The sequence below is a fragment of the Corvus kubaryi genome, unplaced genomic scaffold (genome assembly GCF_017639235.1).
Source record: "Corvus kubaryi isolate FWS band 111438036 unplaced genomic scaffold, C.kubaryi_AGA036_p1.0 136, whole genome shotgun sequence".
Taxonomy (NCBI): Eukaryota; Metazoa; Chordata; class Aves; order Passeriformes; family Corvidae; genus Corvus; species Corvus kubaryi.
In genome coordinates this window covers 10,603,540-10,630,302 of record NW_024580670.1, presented here as the reverse complement: position 1 = coordinate 10,630,302, position 26,763 = coordinate 10,603,540, and the positions used below count along the sequence as shown (strand labels likewise).

Below are 26,763 nucleotides of genomic sequence, written 5' to 3'. Positions count from 1 at the left end.
GCTGAAATCTCCTCATTTGAGCTTTTCTGTTGATCCATATTCTCACAAAGCTTGTGTTTTTACTGCCCCATGGGTATGGGTTCTGTGTGCTTCAGATCCCTTGAGGGCGCTTATCCACTTTGCAAAACTATTGGGCAGACAGAGCATCATCTGGGGGCACCAGGAGCTGAATTAACAGCCTTTGTATGGCACAGACCACCAGAGTTATAGGGATGGTTGGGGCCAAATGTTAATATGAGTCAGGACTGAGACCAAATGACAGACCCCAGTAAGAGCCTGGGGCTGCAGGTTTGGGGACTGAAACAGCAATGAGTCCAGTGGCCAGGGCAGGGGAGGGCTGTGGGGACTGATGAGTGAACTGCGTTCTATTAGGCCATTGCTTTCCCCCTTCTCACCCCACATCCTCCAAGGGTCTGACAGAGATAAAAAAAGAGCAGCTTGTCCAAAAGCCATTTCCATGTATCATATTTATTAAAACAGTTACTGCAGGTTAAATATCAATAGTTTATTGCAAATATACTTATTATAGATTAACTATGCAGTATCCACATCAGTTATGTTGTGGTTAAAAGTAAGCCTCGGTGAAAGGTTTTTAATAATGAATTTGTGTTGAAGTAGTGTATAATAAGTATCTTTAGCAATCTTACTCTCAATTTCACATGACAGCTTTATGTTCAATAAATACCCAGAGATTATTAAAAACATATTTATCAAAGATTAACAGTGATGAAATAGATACAAATCGAAGCTGTTAAGCTCAATACGCATACTAATAATAATCAATTCCTATATTAAACTACAATAATGGCCTAGCCTAATCTAAATGAAATGGGTTTTTTTGGATCTTTGTAAGTCTGTCTTTTGCTGTGTGATCCTGCTTGCAGGTCTCAGATTAGATCCTGGGACATGTGAACATCAAATAAATCAAATACTTAGGTAAAACAAAACAGTCCTGGAATAACGTGGGCTGTTTCAGGAACAGGGAGCCAGATCTTCAAAGGATGTAGGTCAAAGCCAGTCCACAGGCACCAGAGCAGCTAGCCTAGCTTGCCTCCACTCTGTCTCCCTGAGAAATCCCCACACCCAGTCTAACCTACGGCTCATATCACCACCTCCCACCACACCGTTTCCAGGCCCAGGGATCTGGAGCAGCAACTCTCCACTTTACAATCACAGATGCACCCACACTGTTTTGGATACTGAAAGCTGCCGCCTGCCTAGCACTTGGAGGCAGAGTGCTAAAATGAGCTAACTGTTTAGGAGATAAACAAAAATGTTATTGTTTTAGTCTTGTAATGCTGCTGTTCTAATTGCTGGCTGCTGAGTATCGAGAGCTGGTGCTTGTGCCTCTGCCTGTGCCTCTGCCTGTGCCTCTGCCTCCTCTGCCTACACCTGCCTGCAGGTGCTCTGAGCTCTGCCCCAGATGCTCACTGACTGTGAAAAATGTCATGGGCTGTCTGGGTGCATTGTGGAGTATTGGTGGCCTTTGGACCACAGGAGGATTTAGAAACCCCACAAGGCATCTCCCAGCTGGTCTGGATCCAGTGCCCCACCCCAACATTTGGTGGTGGTTTAATCCTATGTTTGAACTTGCACTTGTGCACCAGTGGAGCTAAGTGCCAAATCCAGATGAGGATGCAAATCATAGGAACCTAAATTTGGGGGAAACACTGTGTGTCTGAAACATGAGCTGTGCCATGACACAAAAGGGCTGTGGTGTTGTCCTCATATATTGAGAGGTATCTGTCTCTTGTGATTACAGGCTCTCAGAAAACACTCTGAGAGGGATGGACAACTCCCCCACTGCTGCTCAGCAGTATCTCCAGTACAGAGTGATTTTTCCATCACCCAATTGTCTGTTGATTTCTTTTCTTTAGGAGTTTGAAAACCAGGCTCAGGCACTGCTTTAAGGGGCGCTACTTCTCTGTGTTAGATGCTATGGAGCAGCTCTGTAGGATCAGGTGTGTGCATGGGGCTGCCAAGGAACTCTTCAAAGGCAGAGCAGAGTCAGGAGATGATGAAGGCAGCTGCACAGCCTTTTGGAGATGGACAGACCTGTTGGAGAGGTGATGGCTGAGAAGAAGTAGGGAGCTTCTGGCCTGTATCAGCCACCTGGTATATGGAGATACCTGTGTTTATGTGTATATCTCTCTCTATAGATCTCCTGGTTTGGGAGTCCCATCTGTGCTTGTGGCACCAGCATATGGTGCAAATATCTGCTTTGAGGGACGTGTTTGACTCGAAAGATGGCCCATATGACCAGAGAAGACCTTTCTGTGCTTAGCTGGGCAAGGACAGTGCTGGCTCCATTGGATGCTGTGGGGATCCATCATCACATTTTGGCAAGGTCTAGTCTGCATGATGCTTCCAGTGACCATCTGTGTCAGGAGTCCCTGGCTTCACTTTTTGGCCCATCTGTGAGATGTGACCTGAACAGCTTAGAGGCTTTGTTCATCCCCAGCGCAATCTCCGTGAACGTCAGAGCAGTTATTTCTGATTATATCCCAAATGAGTTTGTCCTGCATTTGTTCTCATCCAAACACTCCCAGTGGAGGATGCTGAGCTGCTAGGGGAGAGTTTCACATCTTAGCAGTGGGCTGCAATTACAGAGGTGGCCAGAGAAAAAAGACAAGCAGGCACGCACCACTGCCTTTAATAGAAGGCAATGATTCTTGTGGGCTCCAGAGTAATATGAGAAATCTGGTTTTAATAAATTAGCAGCCTACAAGTAACAATCTCAAGCAATTAAACACCGGAATGAAGGTGTGCACTATGGATGTATTCTGGAGCTGATAAGGGGGTGGCAAAGACAGTTTTTGAGCAGTGGAGAAGGCAAAAATAGAACAAAAATTCTCCAGAGAGCATAGGAGAGCTCTTCTCCCCCTCTTATTTCTATAGCACATGCATGTGGAAGTCTCATCTTGCTCCCCATCACCCCTGCTTCCTCCACTGGCCCCAGGGATCTGATTTGGAGCCTCCCTGAGCTCATTCAAGTCTCCATCATCATCACCCTTGTGCCTGGTCTCACCCATGTAGGTAAGGAAGTTCCCATAATGAGGAGGGGATGGTTGGTGGGAAACATGGAAAGTAACTGGGAGTAGTGATGAGCTGAGGGGGGGAGCAAACAAATATGAAATAAAACTGTTAAGCTCCTTCTCTTATATTAATAGCCTGTATGGAATACTCTTTGCCATAGAATTCAATTTATTTCCATTTAAAGGCTGTTCTTCTCAATCAATGCTGCTAATAAATAGCTGCTGATGGCCATGACCCCCTGGGCTGAGGGAAGAATTTATCTTCTGAGCCAATTAAAGGAATTGAGCAATTCCTTTTAATAATACTATGGGATTTTAATACAAGAAAAACAACCCCACCCACAAACCCAACAGGAGAGGGAAAGAAACCCTCCCCCTGAGCCTTGCAGGAAAGGGTCAGGCAGGCTCTGCCAGGGTTAGGACTAGATGCTTGTCTTGTGAAACTGGAAGGTGAAATACAGCATTTCCTGTGAAAGCAAAGGAATGTTCTTTTTTTTCCTGGAGTCTTAAAAAAAAGCCCCAATCAGAAATCAAAAAGCATAATGGCAAATTATGTTCCCTTGTTTACAGAGCTGTAAAAGTCTTGGAGATATTAGTGAGCTCTCCTAGCCTGGTGGGACAGAAGGACAGGTGGGGCCAGCTGTGATACCTCTTGCATTGCTGTGATGGGCAGGACACCCTTCCCCAAGTGGGGAATTATCTGGGTGCCCTGTGGGCACAAGGGCAGCAGGCCTAGGGAAGTAGAGCCTTTCACCTCAGGCACTTCCACACTCACAGGGGTAAGACAGGGCTGGCCTCTCCATAGCTTTTTCTGAGGCTCACATCACCTTTTTTAATGGCAAAAATCCTCACTGATACATATCCTCTCGTGAGATGATCCCATGAGACACGTGGGTTCCCACAGCTGGTATCGGAGCCAAGGCTCGGTCAGGAGAGCGTTTGTGCCTTGTAAGACAGACAGGTGTGAAGCAGGTGGCAAGGGAAGCAGAACAGACACCTATTGAGTTTTCACAAAGCCACATAACCCCAAATGGCAGTGGGTCTTCTCCACTCCATCACTCTCCTGTCAATGAAATCTCATGACTCCTGTTGGCATCGGATGAGAGCATCTGTCAACCACACAAGTCTCCTTCGAGCACTCCTGTGCTGTAGGGAGGTCTCTTATCTCCATTTTACAGATGGCAAGCAGAGGCACAGAGAGGTTAATTGACTTGCCCAAAGTCAGCACAGGAGGTCTATAAGTGACACCAGGTCCCTTGAATCCCTGTCCTCTGGCTTAATCATAACACCATCCATCTTCATCTTCTTCCCCCTCAGGATTCCCCAGCATCTGTGCTAGCTTAGGCACTCGTGTTCGCAAACTGCAGGTGGAGACAGAGCTGGGAGATGAGCATTTCCAGCAATGGTTTCTCAACCCCATGTCCCAACAAAGCATCAATTTTGACCTTGAAAGCTTAGGGTTTTTTAAACTCTGCTTTGGGAACTGTGAGATAAATGTGCTTGAGTGTTTGCTCTTTGGGGAAGCATTTCAGAGATTCTAAAGCAAAAGGACATTGCATCACTGCTTTGATAGAGAAAGGAGCTCTTTCCTGGGTTTTAATAACCCTCCACATCAGAATGGTAAACAGATTGAACCCACAGGTTCAAACAAACAGTGACCTTTATTTTCAAGTGATCACCTCGTAATAGATCCCTGCTGGACTTTGGAGATTTGTCCTTGACAGCCATTCCCCATCTGTTTGAGCAGGTCTGTTCATGCTGGGCCATTGAGAAATGTGGCAGGGCGTGAACATTTCCATCACAATGTCTCTTGTTTCAGAAGTGTGAGTGGAAGAGGTGGAGAGCCCCAGTGAGCCATTCAGGAACATGGAGCACGTGCTAAGTTCCCTCAGAGACTGGGAAGGAGATCACAACTCTAAGCCTGCCTCTTTCAATTTGCATGCTTTCTGCAACATCCCTGTTCTTGTTCTCTCACTTTCATTTTTTATTAATTACCCAGTGACAATTTTTCCCAGAAGACTCTATTTTTCCATTAATTATTAGGAAGACTACAGGGGAAACATTGAGCTGTTGGAGAGCTCACTTTAGGAACCTCAGGTGGGAGCATTTCCTAATGCCTACATGTGTATCTTTTTGTCATTCTCCTTGCACAGGAGGCTAAATGACCTGCCTGGGATGCACAACAACTTTTTTTATTGCAGCATGGCACGCTGAGCAAGGAAACTCTATTTAAGTGCTGGTTTGTTGGCCCTGGAGAACAACATACTGCTTGGGCAGAATCGATCAGTGTGCCCTGTGTATGATTTATTATCATGTCCTGTGTGCAGGAGAATTCACAGACAGAAACCAGTGTCAGTGTAAGACTGTGCTGCACTTGCATCGCTGTTTTCCTCAGCTGAAGGCATAGATATGGTAAGAGAAGGATTAATGCTGGGCTGAAATCTCAGGTCCAAGTGGTGACTGTTCCCAGTGCAGATGAATAATGAAGACGGAGGAAGAACATCTGCTTTTCCTCTCCTCCTAAAGCCATGGCTTTTATATTTGTACCTTCTACAGTCCCCATAGTATACTGAGATTCATGGGAATGTCTTGAGAGAAAGCCAGGAAGCTCAGTGTTAAAACTGGAAACTCCTTGGTGTGGCACATCTGAGCACCATAGGCATTCAGCTTCTGTTTGACAGAATAGAAGCTGATATTTTCATGATGATGATGTGGGAACCTGCTCCTGCTGATTACTGGAGGTTACTGAATACTGCTATTTCTAGGGTATCTCATATTTAAGTACTTCTGTATAATTAGAAGAGTGTTCTCCATACATGAACAAGCTTTGGAACAAGCCAAGAGGAGCCTGAATTTCCTTCAGAACAATCCAACAAGACTTGCAGCATCCTACATATACTTGTAGGAGATTTTGGTGAACACAACCTTAAAGCTGTGTGGGGACATGGAGCAGAGCTCAGCATCACCTGCTCCCTTCAGAAACGGAAAGAAAATGTGTGCAAACATAATGGGTTTCTGGGCTTTAATTTAAGGACTTCAGGTCGCATTCATGGCTGGTGCCAGCCTTCCCATGCTAGCTCTGTCCTCTGGTCCACTCTTGACTTTGTACACAGGACATCCCTGCTCAAACCCATAGTGCATCCACAAGGGCTCCTCCTGGAGGGCTCTGCACAGGCTTTGCACGGCGGTAGCGCTTTATCACACGTCAGCTCCCATGCTGTTTTACAACATTGTTTCTATGGTTACCCACCACCCTCCAGAACCCACGGAGCCCGGAAAGAGGCAGGATTACATTCCACAGCAGCAGGACCTGTCATGTACAGTGACGGGCACAATACCTGATGAGGTGCTAACCCATAGCCAGGTCCTGGTTGTGAGGCTGCTGCCTTGGGAGTCGTTCCTTGTGCTGGGAAGCACTGAGGGTCAGAGTCAGAGGTGGGCGAAGGGAGGACACCTTGTCAAGCCTCGGGTAATTGTCATGCTGCTCTCAACCACCCAGCTCCTCACCTTTGTGCCAACAACCAGCTGGGATCTGGCACTTGCTGGAGGTCATTGTAAGGGTGGGATGGGGAGGAGTGATTGCAGCAGTAGGAGGTTTTTTGCTAAGAAACATCCCATAATGGCTAACATGGACCTTTTTGGCCAAAAAGGTTTTCTGGAATGAATTTACAAGCATGGCATGTAATTGGATTTGGCCTGTAAAAGCTTTTTCTTCACAGAATAATGGGTTGAATGCATTTCTATTTCATGATCTGGCATAGCTTGTTTTAATGGTGCTTGTGTGGGATATTCTAAGATATTTTTACAGAAGGACCAAGGATTTGATGTGGATAACATGACCACTACGGAGAATGAAATTTGGTGAGAATAATTATTTGACAGAACTCTTTACAGTGCTTAGCTGTCTGTCTAGTTGGACCAGATCATGCCCACAAATCCGTTACTGTAATGTGATATTTGCTTTCTGGTAAACTTGCCAAATATGTGTATGTGCAAGAATGGTATCCAAAAGAGTTGAAACAACTCACAAAAAGAAGAGATTTGGAAGGTCTCAAAGTGAAGATGATTAAAATCTTATTCCCTTGGCGAGAAAAGTGTATTTATTGTAAAAATAATTTTAAGAAATCAGGTTCCTTCTACCAAAAATTATTCATCCTAAACCATAAGCTGTTTTCAGGGGGCCCCTTTCCCCTCCAACTTTATCAGCAATTAACAGTTTTGACAAAGTTATTGTAAGGTAAGGCATGGGGGTCCTTGAAGTGCTCGGGGATGACAAATTGGAGATCAATTTGAACCAGTATATTATTGCAAATAAAATTGTCTGCTTACACGGAGGCAAATTGTGCCATGGGAAAGAAACAGCTCTTCCCTATTCGGTTCTGATTTGTCCTTGAAACAAATCACATTCTTGGTCCTGGCCACCATGACAGATAACAGGACCTGGGAGGAAGATAAAAGAAGTGCAACCAGACCACCCTTCTGCCTTCTGATCACTGAATGATCAGATGTTTGGGAAAAATGATTTATGTGGGAAGGCTCAAACCACTAAACGAGGCTACGAGATGACAATGTGTAGTTCTGCATGTGGAAAAAAAAGGCCTAAAAATATCTGAAGGGTGTAAACATGACTGAGAGAGCTGTGGTATCAAAGGGACAGCGCCGAGTACAGGGCTCAGAGCTGGCAGCTTTCCTTGCTGTTCTGAGCAGCGGAAGGGAGATAACTGAGAGGCAGAGCATCATCATCAGATACTTCACTTCAGCCTGTCCCTGTGTGACTTGATTTGTCATGTTCTACTCCAGCCCTGTGGCTGGCATCAGGGCGTGTCCCACTGAAATACTGCCTGGACACAAAACAAAGCAACAAAATATTTTCCACTCCTCTTAAACCTGGTGACTCCCAACACCACGCGGCAAAACCCATCCTGCTGAAATCAAAAAATCTTTCTCTATTGGGCTGTAAAAGCTGCTCTCATGTGCCAAATGTCATCTGTCCTTTTAGCCTCTCCCTTTCTTTTGAAATAATCATACAACATACGGATTATCACTACCAGACCCCAAGTCTTTAAAGAAATAGTTGTATATTTGCTATGGCTCTTTTTAGATGTATGGTTGGATTCTCAGTGGATGGGAAGACGTGCTGATTCATGGCAGCTGAACACACAGCCTCTTGTGTTTTGCCTTGTCTTATCTCACTGAACTTTCCAAGGATCTAAATTAATGCAAGGGAAATACGACCTTGCCTCAGTGAATTGTTGTGAAGGCTAATGTGCTGAGCGATTTATGGGCAAAGAGGTTTTTTTTTTTCCTCTTTCTTTAATAAAAAGTGCTTTCATTCAGCAGCTTTGATGGAAAGCCTGCAAGGACCCATGATAAGTATGTAACCGGAACAGACTCATATTAGCTATCACTGTTACAAATCTATTAATCCCACACATTAGAGCATGTGCTGGACCTGATGAGCTACACTAGTGGGAACAGGAGTAATTCTGTGGAATAGATGTAGCTTGCAAATCTTTTAGACTGTTATCCAATTCCTTTTCTTTCAGTTTAATTAGGATATAAAACATGGCTTGAAGAGCTTGCACGAGTGGAGGGAACTCCATGTGAAGGACAGGGAACCAGCTGCGGGGGATTCCCAGCTGCTCTGGTGCTGAGCCTGGTGGCTTTTGCCTTCAAGTTGGTTTTGCTGCTCTGCCAAGGACTGATGAAGGCAACGTCTCTTGAAGCATTGCAGGAGGACAGAGCTTCTCATGGATGGTTCACACAAGGTGGGTTGGCCTTGGATTTTCTCACCTCCCTTCCCTGCACTGCCAACACCGAATGTGCTGGGAGATGCTGGGCGGTCTCCCAGCTGCCAGAGCTGCTCTGCTGCCGGGACATGCAGCACCCGCTGGGGCTGAGCCAGGGCCCAGCAGAGCTCCTGATGCGAGGCAGGGGCTGCCAACAGCTCCCTAACAGGGTAACACGGTGACAGCAGACAGCAGCAACGAGGCAAATCAGATGGCGGTTCTTTTCCAACCACATATGCAAAGCACCTATAATGAGCAGAGACGAGCCCCTGAGACATGTGATGCTGCTGATGAATTAATATCAAATCAAACCATACACTTTAAAGACAAGAGCATCCAGCCCTTCTCATAACTGATGCAGGACATGTTTCATCCAGAGCATATCTGCTATCATTGGCGCACTTTCTGTTCTTGAATTCATCTGTTCTGTACATTTGGGGACTGGCATGATTAGCATTTGGCTTTGTAGAATTCAGAACCTAATTCCTATGAGTTTTCATGTCTTCCTTTTCCTTGTTTTGATTCTCGTTTGTCCGTTTGTTAGTTTGTTTATCAACATATTTCCTGTTTGAAACAAAAATAGCAGAGATGGGCACTTGCTTTCCTCCTGGACAGATTCCTTTGTATACTGATTTATTTCATTTTTTAAAGATGGACACCTGGTTTCCTTATAAATGAGTGTTGGCAGGCTGGGAGTTGTCTGAAGCTTGGGGGGAGGAGGGGGAAAAGGAGAAATGCATCTGTTTAGAACAAATGCAACACTGAAGGAAAGCTTTATAATATCATTCAAGATGGGCCTGATTGTCTGATTCTTTAAACATATGGTATGCTCCTATATATATTATGCATGAAAAGTAGCTGCATGCACATAGCAGTCATTCTGCAATGCTTTACACAGAGTCTGCCAAATCCTGAACTTCTTATTCAAACCCAGGTCTCGGTGAAGACAATGAGCTTTTATCTGAGCCTCACTGCATTTGGCATGCTCCATCCCTTCTCCCTTAATTTAATCTCAACTGGAGGAGGATTTCAACATTTCGTCCTTTGGCACTGAGTGCCGACCTTCCTGCTCCCCAGGGCATGCAAAGCTGGAGCTGGAAGGGTGTGGTGGTGTGGCAGTGAGAGAAGTGCCACTGGGAAGGAAGAAGAAGCCTCATGTGAGCGTGGTTAGCAGGCTCTGAGGCAGTGCTGACACACCTGCGTGTGTTCCTTGGCTCATGCCCACGTGCACACGGCACAGACTGCCTTTGTCTGGGATCTCTAAGGCAGTTTTCCAGATCCGCCTGGGCGGGGCAGGCACTGGGATAGACCAGGGTAAGAGCTGAGGAAAAGCTGTAGCAAGTCCTGTGGTTTCAGTCCTGCTCTGACACAGACCTTTCCCTCCTACTTAGCCTCAGCCTGGCTGAGCTTTCCTTTGTGGGGAGGAAGGCTGCTGTTCTGGGGGAAACTTCACACCATCTTTGCACTGCTGGGTTTGCAAGAAATTGAACCAGGGAGGGATATTGCAGTTATTGCATGTATTTCTTGGCTACCGTCAGTGCTGTGCTTGGCCCTGTAAGGGATCGTTTCTTTTTTTTTGGGGGGGGGGCCCGCCCGTGGAACATCTCCTTTTTCTTTTTTTAAAGTCATTTTAAGGACTGAGAAGAGGGGAAGAAGGGGTTGGTTTTACCACGAAGCTCAGTATCATCATGTGTTTCCTTGCTGTGTTGAAGTGTTTGCCCTTTAGTGGAGGTGACAGACCAGAGGAGCTGACTGGCAAGTGCTGATTTTATGGCTTCATATTTCTTGTGCGTCTGTAAGTGGTGGCACTCCCAAAAAGCAAAGGGTGAACTTTTCCAGAAGAAGAAAAGCAAAGATGCTTCAAATTGCTGGCTTCACCTGTAGTTGAAGCAGAGCCTCCTGTTGCACAGCAAGATGTCACCATCCTGTCAAGATAGCTCCTGAAGGCCTGAGGCATCCAGAAATTATTGTGGAGGGTTTTGCAAGAGTCCCTCTGCCATTAGCTCTGCAACAGAAAATTTGCAGGAGTATGTTGTCTTTGGCAGGTGTAATTATGCCTAATGCAGTGTCAAAACTTCACAGTTTTGAAGAACTTACTGTCAGTCTTAACCCTGCCCACCCACAGCTCCATCAGAGAGGGTCTGAAAAAGGTCAATACATCTTCTAAGCTGGCAGTAGTTGGAAGCCTGCAGGAATTGTAGGAATTTAATTAGAGAGATTATCCTTCCCCTTTTTTCATTTTTAACACTGCACAAGAAAATCTGTTTTTTTCTGTCTTTGAATTCCATTTTCTTCTCCGTCCCAAATGTTACTGAAATCTTCTGGGCTCCATCATTTGAGGAATTCCTGTCCTCTTCTTCCTGCCAATACACTCTGTGGCCCTGCTGCACTGTCACCAAAATCCTATGCAATTAGACCCCAAAGGATGATTCAAATTCAGATTTAATCTTGGGCAAAGAGAAGCCTTTAGATCAAACATCCCCACTACTGTGCAAAGCAAAGACTCTGAATGCACCACCATGTAACGATCATTAGAGGAGCCGAAGATCTGAAATTTAACACTCACGTAGATGAGTGATGGATAAACATCACGTTCCTAAAAAAGGACTTTCTCAGGCTCTTTAATCCATCCAGAATTTAACAACTGGGTGCTGACTGAGGCACAGCTTGATTGGGGAGAGATGAAGGGACAGAGAGAAAGCTTAACACAGAGCCAGCTCAAAGAAAACGCCTTTAATGCTGCTGATCTCAGAAGCTTTGAAGAAGGAGCCCTTGTGTCCTCGGTGGTTCTCTGTGGCAACTTTTTGGCATTAAAGTTTGTGTGAGAGAATTATGAGGTTCCCATTATCACGTATGGAGATGTGATCCATTGTGCTGGTTCCCACGGTGTGGAGATTTAACATTCACCACACTTTGTCCTGCAGATATACTGTGATGTGTCCTTTAAAAGCTGCAGCTGACTACATTGAAATCTTGACTGACATTTCTTATCTGATGGGGGCTGCTTTTCCACTGGCTGCTCTTCAGAGTGATAAATGTCAGGAGTTTGGGAGTTTGCTTGTATCTAGGCTCTCTATCGGAGACTTTGGGCAGGTAATTATCCTGAGACCATGGAACTTTGTCATGAAATCCACTGCCATGCTCATATGGGGAATGAGTCAGCCAGGGGTCATGGATTTGGTGTATCCAGGAACTGGGAAGCATCCAAAAAGATAAGGAGAGAAGGATAGAATCTGAGCAAAGATTTTCCCCAACCAAAGATGAAAGTAGATGTTTTCTGACATTGTGGGGTTGTCTGTCTTGATCATCTGGGAAGGCCATGAGTTAGGATTGACCCAGTAGCCTCCCAATTTGAGGCTTCAGTCAACCAAGCAAAGCAACTAACCCCTGCAGGCTGGTGTCACAGCTGGAGCAGAGAGATAAACCTCCTACGTGAGGGCACCGGTAAAGAAAGCAGAGATCTATGGCAGTCAGTGGGCTCCAAACAGAAAACTTTCTTCCCCTATAAATCCTAAACACATTTTGTCCTGGTGGAAGGTGCGAGGAGGAAACATCTAGAGACATGAAAGTTTCTTGTGTCCCTTCCTTTTCCTGTGTCTTGCTTTTTTTCCCAGGTCCACTTTGTTCTTCAGTTTCAGTATTTATCACCTGGAAGCTGAAAACAGGATTCAGTGCAGTCCAGGACCCTTTTAGTATAGCATTTCTCAGTGCTCACGAGGTCTGAGAAATTAGGGTTGACATTTATTGGAGGAAGGAAGAGATGGGTGGCAGCTTGCTTATTTTTCTCTTTTCCCAGTGCCAGGATGTTCACACCAGCGTGGCTGGAACAACTACAGTCTCCAGCTGGAATTAATGTCAATCATTTTTTCCCTGAAAAAGCAGCACAACCAATCTCAGCGAGCTCTTTACATCTCCCTACACCACAGAAGGAGGTAAGAGAAGTGTTTTCATTCCAGACAGGTATGGTGACTGGTGAGGCAACTGTGAAAGGCTGCCTGGCTCTGGCTGATGCTGTCAGCAAAGCCTGGAACAGGTGAGCTGGGATGGCTGTGGGGTGGCACTAGAGGATGGAGAGGCTGTCACAGTGTTCCCCACCACCCTGGAGCCAGGTGCAATTTGCTTCCCTTTGAGCACCACAGCTCTGCTGTGGGCTGTAGCTGTGATTAAAACACCCACCGCTGCTGTCCTCCCTTCCTCGCTCCACTGACCCTGTGGCTGGTGGGTCAGTGCAGCCGATGCCCTGCCTGCCCATTCCCCAGGAGTTATGGAACATGCTAAGGGAAACTGCCTTCCCCTTTCCCTTCCCCTTCCCTTTCCCCTTCCCCTTCCCCTTCCCCACCTGATAGCTGGGACAGTATTTTTGTCAGCGCTCGCTGCCCTGTACCTGGCTCCAGGTTCCCTGGTCAGCTCAACCAGTTTGGAGGGACAGGGTGAGGAATGCTGGCCCCTTGTTGAAATACATGACTCAGTTCATTTAGGTGCTTGAGGGTAACAGTTGCTTCATCTGGTTGGCTTTTTTTTCTCTTGTTTGTGCCTTTGTTTGCTTCCCCCTCCTTTCCCCTTAACATACCCTTTGAGCTGCTCTTTAATTGAAGTAAACGGAGCAGCTGCTATGGTGTGTGCTGTTTTTCCCATTTTCCCCCGTGAGTCACACATTTCCTTCCTTAATGTCTCTATCTTCAGTCGGTCTGTTCTAATGAGGCCCCACATCTCAGCTGTTGAATGCTCAAGCTCATCTGCCTGGAATTTTCTAACTCATTTCAATTCATTTCCCACTTTCCCCTCTCATCCCTGCTGTCTTTCTCCCATTCCCATCCTACTCTCTTTATCTCCTCTCCCTGACTTTGACTCTTCTCCCACTCCTCCCTCCATGTGTCCCACCAGCCTGCCTGCAGCCCCCTCGCTGCCTGCTGCCCTCCCAGAGGGAGATGAGACCCGAGCATCATTGCAGATGCAGGATGCATGTGCTGGGAAGGTACAGCAGGGAGTGGGCAGCACTGCCACGGATGCCAGGGCAAGGAGAGGCACAACAGCTCTCTCTGCTGCAAGGGTGCTGGAGAAACCCCTCCTGGGGTTGTGGGAGTTAGGAAACACTAGGAATGGGCATTGTCCTTTTTGTCCCTCCTTGCTCCACAGGGGGAAGAAATAAGGGTGCACAGTCCCATGCCAGAGATCCGCTGGGAAAGCTGCCCCTTGGCTCTGTGCCTTGCGTGGGTGTCAACTCAAAGCACTCAGTGAGGAGCAAGCAAGAGCAGTGGCAACATCTCCGCCCTGCTTTGCTCATGAAGGTCATTCTTCGCACAGTTTTAGCTGCTCTGAGGAACGAACAGTACTGTGGGGTGCAGGAAGGTATTAGCTGGTGTGCCCTGCATGCCCTGGAGGCCCGAGGCACAGAGATGTGAACCGAGAGGCTCTGTCCTTAACAAAGTCAGGAATGTCCCAAGGCACCACTGCTTGGTGCTCACTTTCACTGAAATGAAGGTGTGTGCTGATGTCCGCTGAGCAGGGTGACAGTGCTAGTCCTGCTTGGTTTTTTTTCCTCATTATAACTCTTTCTTGTGGGTTTTGTTGGGCAACTCTGACTTAAACACTGAGCCCCGCTGTTCTCTGTTGCATTTATATCCTTACTCTTGCAGAAGACAGGGACTGGTCTTTCTTCTCTTAAGTAGGTGTGGCACTGAGGCACAAAGAAGCAAGGACCCGATTTAAAATTTAGGCTCAGAGCTTATCACCTGTGAAACATCAGCAGCCCTTGCCTAGTGGAGCCTTGGACACATCAGCACTGCAGTCTCAGCAATGTCAAGGAAGCCAGAGAGACCCACAGGAGTCTCAGGTTCTGAAAGCAGTCCCCACTGCAAACCCCGTTATCACAACTGCATCAGACCCCTTCTTGGCTTTCGCTCTTTTCTCTCCTCCACTGGGAGCAGCTGTCTTTCCATTTTAGGAATATGAAGAACTGAGTCCTTGAGATTTAACTGCAGGAATATGATTCCAGACCTTGAGCTTTGCAGGTTAATTCCATCCTTACCAACAAACATCTGAGTCCCCCAAAAGAAAAATCAGGATTAAGATAATTTTAGAGCCATAATAGAGTAAATAAATGCAAATCTTTGCCAAGAAGAAAAAAACCACCTTGATGGAGATCAGACACTGGCTTGAGTGCTCCTGGGGGAACCAGCGGAAGAAGCCAGAGTTGTGAGCACTGGATGGCTGGAGGAATTTTGATCTTGCTTCAAATTTTGTTTATGCTGTTTTGCTTTAAAATGCAGGTTCAAAGGAAAAAAAAAAAAACCATGACAAAACAAAACACGCCAGTGCTTTCCTCTTTGGCTTCAGGGCCTCCTGTTGAGATTCCCTCATCACCATAGCGATAATATTGCTTGTTAGGCCTAAGACTAGCAGTTGGAATTCAAGTGGAAAAAAGACCTAAACAAACCCATTATAAATCCCCAATTACTTTCAAACTGTCAGGCTTATTAAAAAATGTAAATATCCTTCTCATTCTTGCAGAGTGTATAAAAATGCATGAAACTAAAACTCAGCTGAGCTGAAAGGAGTTGATTTCTCAAATAACTTTGCTGGGAAAATGGCAGAAGTTTCTCTTGTATGGCAGAGGGAGGAAAAAATACACCTGCCTGAGCCATTGGTCCCAATCATCCCTACTGTTGGTGTGCTGCTGGTGCTACCCTGCCTTAGATCACTGGTTTAATAAAAATTTTTGGGCTGTTTTTCAGGTATTTTCAAGAAATGGTCATGCAGATCCAACAGAGGAAATTTCTGCCAGCTGATAATTACTGGACCCCACCTGCACGTGGCTGAAAGTCCCAGTTTTCAGTATTTACTGCTCACCTCAATGGAACTGTTGGTCTGTTAATGTTTTTCTGCTTTTTCTCTCTTCCCTTTTCTGAAAATGAGGAGGGCATTTCTCTTGTTCTCAAATTTGGTCTTGCTCTAACTGCACAGGAGTTTCTCATGATTCTGTCTTTAGTGCAAAGCCTTTCTTACCATGACCTACACCTGGATTCAACCAGGACTTGCTCTGGAGGCTGGGATTTCCCAGCAGTGCAGCAGAGCTGGTGCTAACCCTGCAAAATGGTGAGGTTGCTTCTGGAGGGAACCAGACTTCCTCTCATTTTCCTCAGCATGAGTTACTTTGAGGACTTCTTTCCCCACTGCTATCCTAGCCACAGTTAACCATGACAGTTTTCAGGAGAGGATGTTATCAGATAAAGGAAGCCTGCCTCTGTTAGGCAGAGTCAAGTGTCATTATTCTGGTGGTATGAAGTGTTGGCCAGTGCTGTTCAGTGCTGGCTGCAAACTGGGGGAAAAGAGCAATATTTCTTCCATTGGACTCAAAGCCAAACATCTGTGACATTGACAGAAGGGTAAAATGCTCCCTGGGGAGCCCTGAAATGCAAACTGGTGTGTCACAGATGTAGGACATGGGCAGTGGAGTGGGATCTTGGTATGCACTGTGGCACTGGTAGTAGCTGGGGAAGGGAAAAGAAAGGCAGCCCTTCAAAGGAAGATAAGGAATTTAAACATCCCATTATGACATTGCTATGTGCATACCAATACGTGATACAGGATTGCCATATTTTATCCAATAACCTGCATATACCTCAGAGGTGTATATATTAAAAGAGGAAATGGTTAGCTGTTTAATTAAGGAAGCAAAATTGAAGTGATAACATAAAAAAGGAGCGTAATTGCTATTCTGATCAATCATCAGCCAGGACTAGCTTAAAATGCAGCTACTTTAAAAGCTCACTAGAGACTTTACAGGGACTGCTGAACTTGGCACTTCTGCCAGTTCTCTCTGGAAAAAGCCAGATAGTGGAATCCCCCTTTTCCACCCATTTGCAGGTGCTTTGGCACTAGTTATATTTTTTGTTTGGATGCTTCTGAGAATCCATGATTTTAATTTCTGAGCATTTGAAGGCATCCCCAGAGCCTTGGCAGCAGCATTTTCATGGTGGGGGGTGGGGAGGGGGGAATTCTTGTTTGAGGGAAAAGTGTTGTGGAAGAGGCGAAGGCAAAGCCTGGCCTCCCCCTGCAGTTCTGCTCCACATTGCCTCAAGTGCCTGCAGTCAGTTCCTGATGTGGAGCTGTTTGTAATATCCCAGCAAACGCCCTCTCAGCCTGGCAATCCTGCAGGGACCTGCCATCACCTCTGGCCTGACTGAGCATCTGAGTGCTTTTCCGCCTCGAGACTTCGGACAATGTGTTTCCAGAGCAAAAGGACAACAAGAGTTGACTCTGTATTAATGCCAGACTTTAAATGTTTTGACTATAAAACTGAAACACCATTACCTATTCCCTGCAGAGCTCCACTCTCTCCCTCTCTCTCTCCTTGCCTTCTCCTCTCCACACTGTAGCCCTTTATATGTCTCAGGCATTAATCCCTCGCTGCCGGGTTGTGTAAATTAAAGAATAATAGAGCTGCAGAGGCATAAGCTCGCAATGATGGGGAATGTGTTTGTATGCTAAGAAGCAATTTCAGTGAAAATTAACTCAATTTCATCTGAAATAGTGAAGACCGGCATAAGCTGGCAGATCCCCGAGGATGGTAAAATTACTTTGTCAAAGCTCTGCTTGCTTAAATTAACCAAGCAAGCACTCCAGGTTATTGGCAAGATGCAGCTAGTAACTAGGTTTTAATAAACAAAAATAGCTTTTTGGATAAATAAGAAAAGTGCAAAGCATCTTATGTATTCTGGTGATGTGTTCATCTGTGTGTCCTCAGCAGCAAGACCTTCACATTCCTTCAGGAGCTTTCTTTAAGTCTCCGTGTCTGGCTGGTCTGTCTTCAGAGCCTCTGCAAACAAGTATCAATCAGAAAATGCTTTTGGAGATGATCTTGGATAAGTCTTTTCCCAGCAACTAACAGACTCAATGGCTCAGTCTGCAATACCAAAGTGAGGTAACAGCAACAGTTTCTAGAGGCATTTTATTTTCAAATCAGAAGATGACTGTTACTGGGTTTATGACTGTTAAATTGCCCAAAATAAGATGTGGTGTCATAAACAAGAATTGCTCTACGCTGTCACTGATACAGCAGATTTCCAGATGAATACATTGCTGCCAAAGGCCAGGTCAGGGTGTGAGCTTTCTCCTCGAGCTGGGGGCTCAGGTCTATGGGAAGTGGAAATTTCATCATGACAGCAAGAGTGGCTCAAGGACCAGCTCAGAGGGTGAATCAGTTGAGAATTTGCTGGTTTGTAGAGTTTATTTTTGTTGATTTTTTTGGTAGTTTTTTTGTTTGTTTGTATTGCTATTAATTGCATGTCTGAGGACTCTGTTCCGCAAACAGGCTTTGCTGCTGGAGGTTGTGATGTTTAGGAAGATCACCTTCTGAAAATGCTTATTCTTTTGCCTCTTAGTCCACCCCTCTCAGGAAAGAAGATTGTTTCTTTTGGATCCCATTCCTCCAGGTATTGTGATTTTGGTTTTGGTCCTAATATTAATTAGAAATGTCATTAATTGGACAGAAGGATAAAGAGCTTAGGAACCTCTCCATTGGAGGAGAATATGGAAAAGCTTCTCAGAATTGCAAAAATACATAATCTCCATTGATTCTCTCTCTCCAAATGAAGTAATCAGTATTCAAAGAGCACTCCATATTTAAAGTCTTTGGGCATGTGTCATCAGTACCCTCATCAGAAGCATGGATTGTTTCTTCTTGCTTAGCCAAGTCATGAATTCTGGCAGTAGGAGCTACTTGCATTCCTGTCTCCAGGACCCCAGTAAATGGGACCATTAATGGTTTATCCAAGGAGAGTTGCAGAAGGATCAAACCAGTCAAACAGGAACATGAGGTGGAACCCAAGTATACAGAGGCTGCAGCTCCCTGGTTGGTTGTTAACTCCCCTCCCTTCCTACCATAAATCTCAGTATCTGCAGCAGGGAAAGCAGCTGCATAAAAGATTTGCTGAGCCATCCACTCATTAAAGTGTTTCACTGGTAAAGAAATACTTTCTCTCACTGTTGCATATTTACAGTTTGGAGATTGCTTGTTAGGACAATCTGAGGTTGTATTTTTTAGCTGTGCTGCTTTCAGGTGTCAGAAGAAGACACTTGGTTAATAACCCACAGTTCCTTTCCATGAACTCTAGTGCCCAGACTTGGGAGACAGCTGGCAGCCCCTCTCCTCATAAACAAAAACACAGCCTAGGAAATATGGGACCAGCTCTGTGTAAAATCACCTCCCTTTGATAGGATTAATTGCTGAAATGCCACCAACTTGTCATTAAATCCAACAAATGCATTTGGAGTGAGGAATAAATCGCGCAGGGAGGCAGTGGCTCATTTGGACAAACGCGCCCCGCTGAGACCTTTCATCACAGCACTGCTCCATTGGCTTGTCCATCACTTTTGCTTCTTTTCCCCATTAATGCAGTGGCTGTGGTCAGAAAGGTGCCAGCTTTAAAACAACAGCCTCAAAACCAGCCAGGGAACAAAAGTGATGCCTTCCCCCTGCCCTGCACTATCAGCAGGCTCTCTGTCCGCTCTCGCAGAGCTGCTATCTGCTCCCTGCACGCTGCTCCCGTGTTCTATCTGCTCCCTCCGCTGATAAGACCCAGTTCATCCATTGTCAGCCCTGCTGAGCCAATCTAGCTGCATTCGAGCGAGCTGGATTTTGTTCTGCATCACGTACCAATGACAACTTCCAGCAACGGCCTTGCTTTTAAAACCTGGCTGGTGAGGGTGCACGGAGCTCGAAGAGCAAGGCAGATCTTTAAACACAAAGGGAATTCAAAGCGGCTCAGAAAAGGGCTTTGAAAATAGAGCAAATATGCTGTGGAGGCCATCAGGAGAGACTAGATAAACACGGGACACCAGGATAGCCGCAGGCAGAGCGCTGCGCTGCGCCACGCCTGGAACAGGAGTGTTGGTGGGCACAAACACGGCAGTGTGCCTGCTGTAACAGCAGAGAAGGGATGATTTGTGATTAAGGCACAGCAGTGACACTGAGTGGCTGGAGACTGTTGCAAGCCATCTGAGCTCTGGGCTCCCTCTCCCGCAGTGTTCACGGGTGGGCTTGAGAGAGGAGACTCTGCAAAGGGCATGTGAAAGTTGGGCAGGAAGGCAGGGGAATCAACAGGATCCCACACCTAGACCTCTGCCGCCCTCCGAAAATCTCCCCCCATCATGTGGCACTCACTGGGGTAGGAGCAGAAGGGACTTGTCTCTTGAGTTCTAAGCAGGGCTGTGTTGCAGCCAAGGCATCAAAGAGCTACTGTAATTTGAATAATAAATAAAATGTAGCCTTTGACTATGCTTTTATTAACTGGATGACACATTTTAATATCAAATTACTTTGGTACTCTTGACTCAGAAGACTTGGAGGTGTCAAGATGCGGGGGAAAAGCCAATTGCATGGATGCTTTGCCGTGTATGAAACTGCTCAAGTTCTAGTTTGTGTGTATTTCACCTTTAATGAACCTGACATTTTATGAGTCAGCACTGATGGGAAATGTGAAGGTTGTCTTTCAGGAACACCTCACTCCTCGTCTCTGCCTGCCAAGATGTCACCTCCTTGCTCTTTGCTCTCTCAGGCTGCCATGCTTTTCTCCAGCCCTTTTAACTTTACCTACTCAAAAGATTAACCCTACAGTCTCACACTGGAGAATTTACTTCAGCTGCAGAGAAACAGCAGTACAAGACAGATAAGAAAGTAATTGTACCCTGAGGAAGCACGAGGAGTGTCTGCATCATATACACTTGCTTTACAAAACAGCAGCTACTTATGCAAAGCAAGTGGCCTTTTAAAACCAAGACAGGGTACATGGAAAAGCCATCGTGTCAGATGCCTCATTAGACTTCTATCATGGCTACTTGGAGCAGTTTCTGTCCTAGCCTTATTTTAGTTTTCCACTGTGGGAGGTGGTGTCTCTCACTGCTTGCCTGCACCGTGTTGTGGCCATAATCCTGGGTCAGGGCAGACAGACTGTGAAAATCCAACGTGAGATTCCTGAGGGGAAGGGAAAGGAAAGGAGGGCTGGGGTGAGGAGCTGATGCCAGATCCAAAGTGGGGTGTAGACCCGATCTAGGCTTTTTTCCCCCAAGACATCTCCCAAGGCTGCCCAGAGGAATCACATGCTTTGTTTCTGTTTCTGTCTTAATGTGGAAGCCTTCAAACTAAACATGACAAAAAGTGGCTCATTGGGCACTCCTAGATATCAGAAGTGCCCAGGCAGCAGCTTGTGTTGGTGTCCTTCAGCCTTGCCCTGGAAGGGCCATGATAGTGCAGAGAAAGATTGCGGATATGCAGAAAAAAGATCAGATGATGCCATGGAAGAAAATCCATCAAAGTTTATTAGCCACAGAGAGCCATTATTCCAGGTGGGCAATGCCAGGCCTGCGGTCTGGGGGAGCAGGTAGAGTACACAGCAGAGCAGACTCAGTACCCTCACCCTTTCTGTGCCCTTTCCTTGCTGCTTTCAGCAGCGGGGCAGCAGGCTGGACGGATGCTTGGCTTTGTTCACTGCAAAGCTCTTTTCTTTGAACCTCAAAGGCAAAAATAGCCAGAGATCTCTGACTTGGTTCACGCAGGTGTCTCTGAGATGGGAAAAGCTTTCAATTGCTTCCAGCCTGGGGCCAGAGCAGTACCAGTGGCCATGAAGTAGAAGGCTCCACGTCCCATATTAACCAGTGACTGCAGTCTTGTTCTCTCTTCTTTTCCTTGCCCTGACTTTGTTTTTTTTAGCCTCTAATGAAGCACAAGTATCCGGAAGGAAGGCATGCCAGGGGTGACAGAGAAATGTCCTTCTGATCTCTCCTCTTGAAGGAAGATTTGGAACATTTTAATAAAGTGGATTAAGAACTTGGACACAAAAAGTAACCTGTTTCTCAGTGAAGGGTGCTTTAATCTTCTCCCTGAGCAGCTGATAAAGGCTTTCCTTAAAGAAACCTCCTGAACACAAAAGGGAAAATAAAAGAATGGGAGAATAGACTGAGAAGTGCAAGATGTTTAAAGGCACCCCAAAAAATGAAGCTGCTTGGGTGTTAATTGTGTTCTCTTTTCCCAGAGCCTGTTTCTCTCTTTCGTTTCTGATTTTGGATCAATGCTAGAGGCTGCAAAGCTAAACCAAGGAAGGAAAAAGCCTTTGATTAGACAATCTGAGTGGTAAAAAAGGTATTGAACAGAAAGTGCAGTCAATGAGCTACTCAATACAACAATTAGAAGGTGAAACTTTTTCTTTCCCTTTCGTATCAAGACACACCTCTGCTCTGCTGGAAGGAGGTGGGTGGGAGGAATTCTCCCCATTCCGGTTCCCAATTGTCTCCTGGACCTATTCCATTTCAAAGAAATATATGACCTATAAAACTGGCCCATTTTCATATCACTCAATACAGTCTATAAAACTATCTGGCATTTAAAGGGAGTCTCACGGTGTTTACAGCGACAAGATTACTGTTACAATAAATTAATAAAGAGATACAGGAAAGATGTTGCCTCTATAAACATTCCTGGAATTTTTCTAATTATAGAATCTTTCCAACATTGCTGGCTACATAAATGGTTACACAGCTGAAGCTTTGTCCAGATAGGGAACTGTACTGTTCCATGAAAATTACATGGGAATAAAACCTGAGAAAGTTGTGTGGATTGCTCTGACATACTAACATGGTAATTCACGGATTTTTTCCCTATATTGAGGATTGGAATTACTATTATAAAACTGGACATCTTAAGGGATAGTGTCCTTCCCCCAAGCATTTTGAAGCATGGGAGGATCTCAGGGTGCTGCAGTTAGTTCAGTGTGTGTCCATCCTGAATTCCTTCCAGCAGGTCCCTGGGAGCCAGTGGCACTTGGAAGAAGGTCCAGTTAAGCACCCTGTGGGTCTTTGCAGAATCACAACTTTCACAAAGGCCTGCAGCATTCAGAGCACTGTCAGCCTCTTGGGCTATGTTTTGAGCTGAATTTGGTTCAAGAATATGGTGTGTCCTTCAGCCTGGATGGCACCTACCCCAACCCAAGGCAGACCCTGAGCTGCCTTTGCTGTGCTTGTGCCAGGGACAAAGGGTGTCATCAGAGGCTCTCTCAGAACATGGCAAGCAGAAGGAATCTGTGACTCCACTCTTTCACCCGCCAGGCAGCCTCAGATATCAAAGCCACATGAGTCCCAGGAGAGCCTTATTTATTCCTGATGCTTCAGTTTAAGCTTGTCTTTGCAGCCTAGATCTCACAGCAGGAGAGGAACTGAAGAGCTTCTGCCTCTCTCTCCCTCACAGTTTCAGATACATCTACAGCCATTTTTAGCCACAGACCATACCAGCCAAATAAAAGTTGGATTCACATCCCAGCAGCATACAGTTCTGTAAGATCTAATTTCTCATTTTTGCCCCCTCACCTCTGAGAGTCTGGAGCCATTCCCTCCAGTCCCTGAGATGGTTTTGCTATCTGGTTTTCTCTCCAAGCATCAACTGCCCACAAACAGCTGGGGCAGGAAGGGTTAACCTCCAATTCCCTCAACTCCCGACCACACAAAAAGTTACAAATCCTCCTCTACTGCTCTCTTGTTCTGCAGTGTAAAGGGAGGGAAAAAAAACCCCAAAACCCAGAGATTAAAAAACAGGTAGGTTTTATATATCAGCTGCAAAAGGAAAAGCAGAAAGATAGAGCAGAGGGGCTGGGAGGGAGCAGCCCTCAGCTGGCCCTGCACAGGCTTTGCTGTTCACCTCTTTTACTACATCCTTTACTGTCCTATAAACATGGCTAAGCCCTAGCATCACCTAGCAGCATCCCTACACCTCAGAGAGCCCTGTGTCTCCTTCCTCGGAAGCACCAGATCTTCCTCTGCCACACATATACCACCTTCTGTCCCAGTGAGAGCTTTGTAGGGCAACCAGCAGCCCCACTGCCAAATAACACCTTACTCACACAGCTCCTTTGGTGCTCTCTTTACAACCACAGATTCACAAAATACTCATTTTCTTATGCTTTTTCCTCCTTTCTACTGACCCTGTCCCTCCCCATCTGCTAATATCCTATCTCTCCCCATCTTGTTTTCTATGCTCCCCAAATTGTCTTTATCTTTGGGTGCTATTTTTTCTGATTTGCAAAAAAATAGAATGAGTCCAGGAGCTTTGTGATTTTTGTTTTCAAGCACACATTTTGTTTTGATAAACTGCATTGTTTTGTCTATAGAAAAGTATTAACTGCTTACATCTATTTTCTCAAAGACCGCACATGAATATTAAAAGGGATTTATTCCTACAATGGCTTCGGGCAGTTGAGTAATCCATTATAGGCTGTCATATCACACTGTGGTAATGTGAAAAGCTGGGAGTCCCTCCAATAATATTTATTAGCAATACAGGCACATTTGCACTTTGTTTTTTCCCCCCCCTTCTCGTGATAAGTTCACGTATAAAAATATTCATTAGTTTCTTTAAGCTGTTGCTTGATTTTAATTATGATGGTGATAATGGTAATTTAAAACAATAAGTGAATTTCATGCAAGTGATACTGACCTGGTTTATTGCATTTATTTTAGTATGGACCAGAATGCTCAATATAAGGCCCACAGGCCACCTGGATGGTTCATTTGGCCAATATTTCCCTCCCCAGGGTCTCCTGTGGCCCTGCAATGGAGGAGCCCACAGGAGTGGGCTGTAGGATCCACATCTGCTTTGGGCATGGGGCAGAGGGGGATAGGAGTGTGGGGAAAGGCTTTTCTCCTTCCCCCTGCAACACCAAAGCTGTGCAACAGTGATGGGTGAGAGCAGGGCTCTCACGTGAGACTCTAACCTCACCTTGTGCCTCTTGTCCTGACATGTGAGCTGCTCTGCAGTCATTTATTTGCCTTTCTCTTGACTTCTTCCACAGGGGATTTCAACCTTTCTCCTACCTCCCCCATTTCAGTCTGAGCTTTTCCTTGCTGTGATTCTTTGGTGGCAGCACCTGGTCTTCACCTATGTGCCGGATCTGGAGCTCAGCAGTGGTGTCTGTGTGTACTAACACTGAGACACTGCAGAGACTCCAGCGTGTTACTCCAGGTTGATCCCCCAGGAAGGTGCTAAGCTGTGAGGATGGGCTCCCTGAACTGCTTTGTTATTTCCCTGAGGGGCCAGCCAAGAGTCCAGTGAGCACAGCAACTGCAGTGACACAGACTTTCTTTCCACTGGGACCCAAGCCAAGGCTGGCTCCTTATTTCACTGAGGCTGAGTTGTTGCCAGAGGATAATGAATGGTGGTCAACAGTGAGCTGACCTTCCTCTGAACTCACGATCCCAAGGTGAACAGCTCCATTTATCCAGAGCCCACGAATGCCAATCAGCTTTTCTACATTCACCTTCAACTGGATCTGTCGAGGAGGGCAATCTCTGAGTGGTTTTACTGATCTTGGATGGATGCAGCACATGGAGAAAACACTTGCCTCCATCTCTTGCTTCTTCTGATTATACGCACAACCCAAGCAGAGCATGACCTGCTGACAAACACATCCTGGAGACAGAATATGAGAAGTCCACATCATCCTACATTGACAGTTTGCTGTTACACTGGACTAGGTGTCATGACCTTGGAAGCAGCTTGTGGGGAAAAAGGGTTTTCTCCGGAAAATTCCACCTTGAACTGTGCTGTGAGGCTGAGATAGTGGGGTAATCCACAACAGCTTTGATGAGTGAGTAACAGTATGTTGGGGTTTTTTAGGAGTTCTCCTGTTTTCTTTTCCTCTTAAAGAATTTTTTCCATATATATTGCCAGGGCAACAAATTACTGTGTGCTTAAGAAAAACAAAAGATGTGGCCACAGAGGGAGGGGTCCAACTGGCTACTCTCTTTCACCTGGGGGTTGGGTACACCCCGGGTGGGCTGGTGTTCTCGGCGTTGGGATGAAGGGACGCTGCCGTCATTGTGGAGGGATTTCGTCAGCACTGCGGGCTTCTGCTTTCGGCTGCCTTCCTTCTACCGTGAGTGGAGCTTGCTCACTGGAGTGGCTGTTGCACTGGGACCCTAACACCCCACCTCACTAAAAGAGGGACCTGTTCACCATCTGCTTGGGTGCCTCAAGGAGAAACCCTGGGATTCCCAAGCCTGCCTTTCCCTGCCCCGCTGGAATCCAGGCTGTGGCCGCCCTGCCCCTGTCGCTGCTTTGAGCCTTCGCTACCTCGTAGCCCCGCACACCCTGCCTGCCCAGACCTCCCAGTGTTCCCGCTGCAGCTCCGGAGTTTGATACATCTCGTCTGCCACCCGGGATTTGTGCTCGTCCCTGCTATTCCAGCCTGCTGTTCCCGAGGGTCCGGCCGGACACCGGGATCGGCTGCCCAGGGGTTTGTGAAGCCTTTGTCCCATCCCTTCCCGGGATCCCAGGGCACCGGTGCCGCGCGCTCCCCGAGCTCGCTCCGGAGCGCCCCCTGCAGCCGCGGGGGAACCATCGCACCTGCCCTGCTCACCGGGAGCCGCCAGCGCCCCTGCCGGCTGCGAGCGGAACTGCACCCGAGGGGAAAGGGCCCGACAGCCGAGAAGGCTGGGACTGGGTTTGTGATTGTTCGCTGTTACTGCCATAGTTATTGTTGTTTGTTTGACTGGTTATACACATACATATATATATAAAAAATAGTAAAGAACTGTTATTCCTATTCCTCATATCTTTGCCTGAAAGCCCCTTAATTTCAAAATTATAATACTTTGGAGGGAAGGGGGTTGCATTTTTCATTTCAAGGGAGGCTCCTGCCTTCCTTGGCAGACACCTGTCTTTCAAACCAAGACACAGTAACAGGGTTGTGTAAAGTGTTCATTAGTCCCCATGGGTCACACAGGGCTTTGCAACACCTTCAGAGTAATTTTTACTGGGCACATGTGTGGAGAGTGGCTCAAGAATGGGTGGGGTGGGAGTGGAAGAGGCTTAGGAGCATCACTCTTGGCCTCTGTCTTGCCCTAACTGACTGCAACCTTCTCCTGTAGTTCAAACTGTGTCTCCTGTCCTCTCA

At 46.3% G+C, this 26,763-nt stretch overlaps 1 long non-coding RNA gene across 1 annotated transcript in view; it reads left to right on the top strand.

Annotated features, from left to right (window-relative positions):
• The window catches only part of LOC121659070, a 38,873-nt gene extending 12,792 nt beyond the window's left edge, over positions 1–26,081 (top strand). Inside the window, exons 6-10 of the long non-coding RNA XR_006014152.1 lie at positions 8,582–8,803; positions 15,559–15,689; positions 17,571–17,747; positions 18,138–18,258; positions 24,661–26,081. This is a non-coding gene — a long non-coding RNA (uncharacterized LOC121659070). The remainder of the gene's footprint in view (positions 1–8,581; positions 8,804–15,558; positions 15,690–17,570; positions 17,748–18,137; positions 18,259–24,660) is intronic.
• The last annotated feature ends 682 nt before the right edge of the window (positions 26,082–26,763 follow it).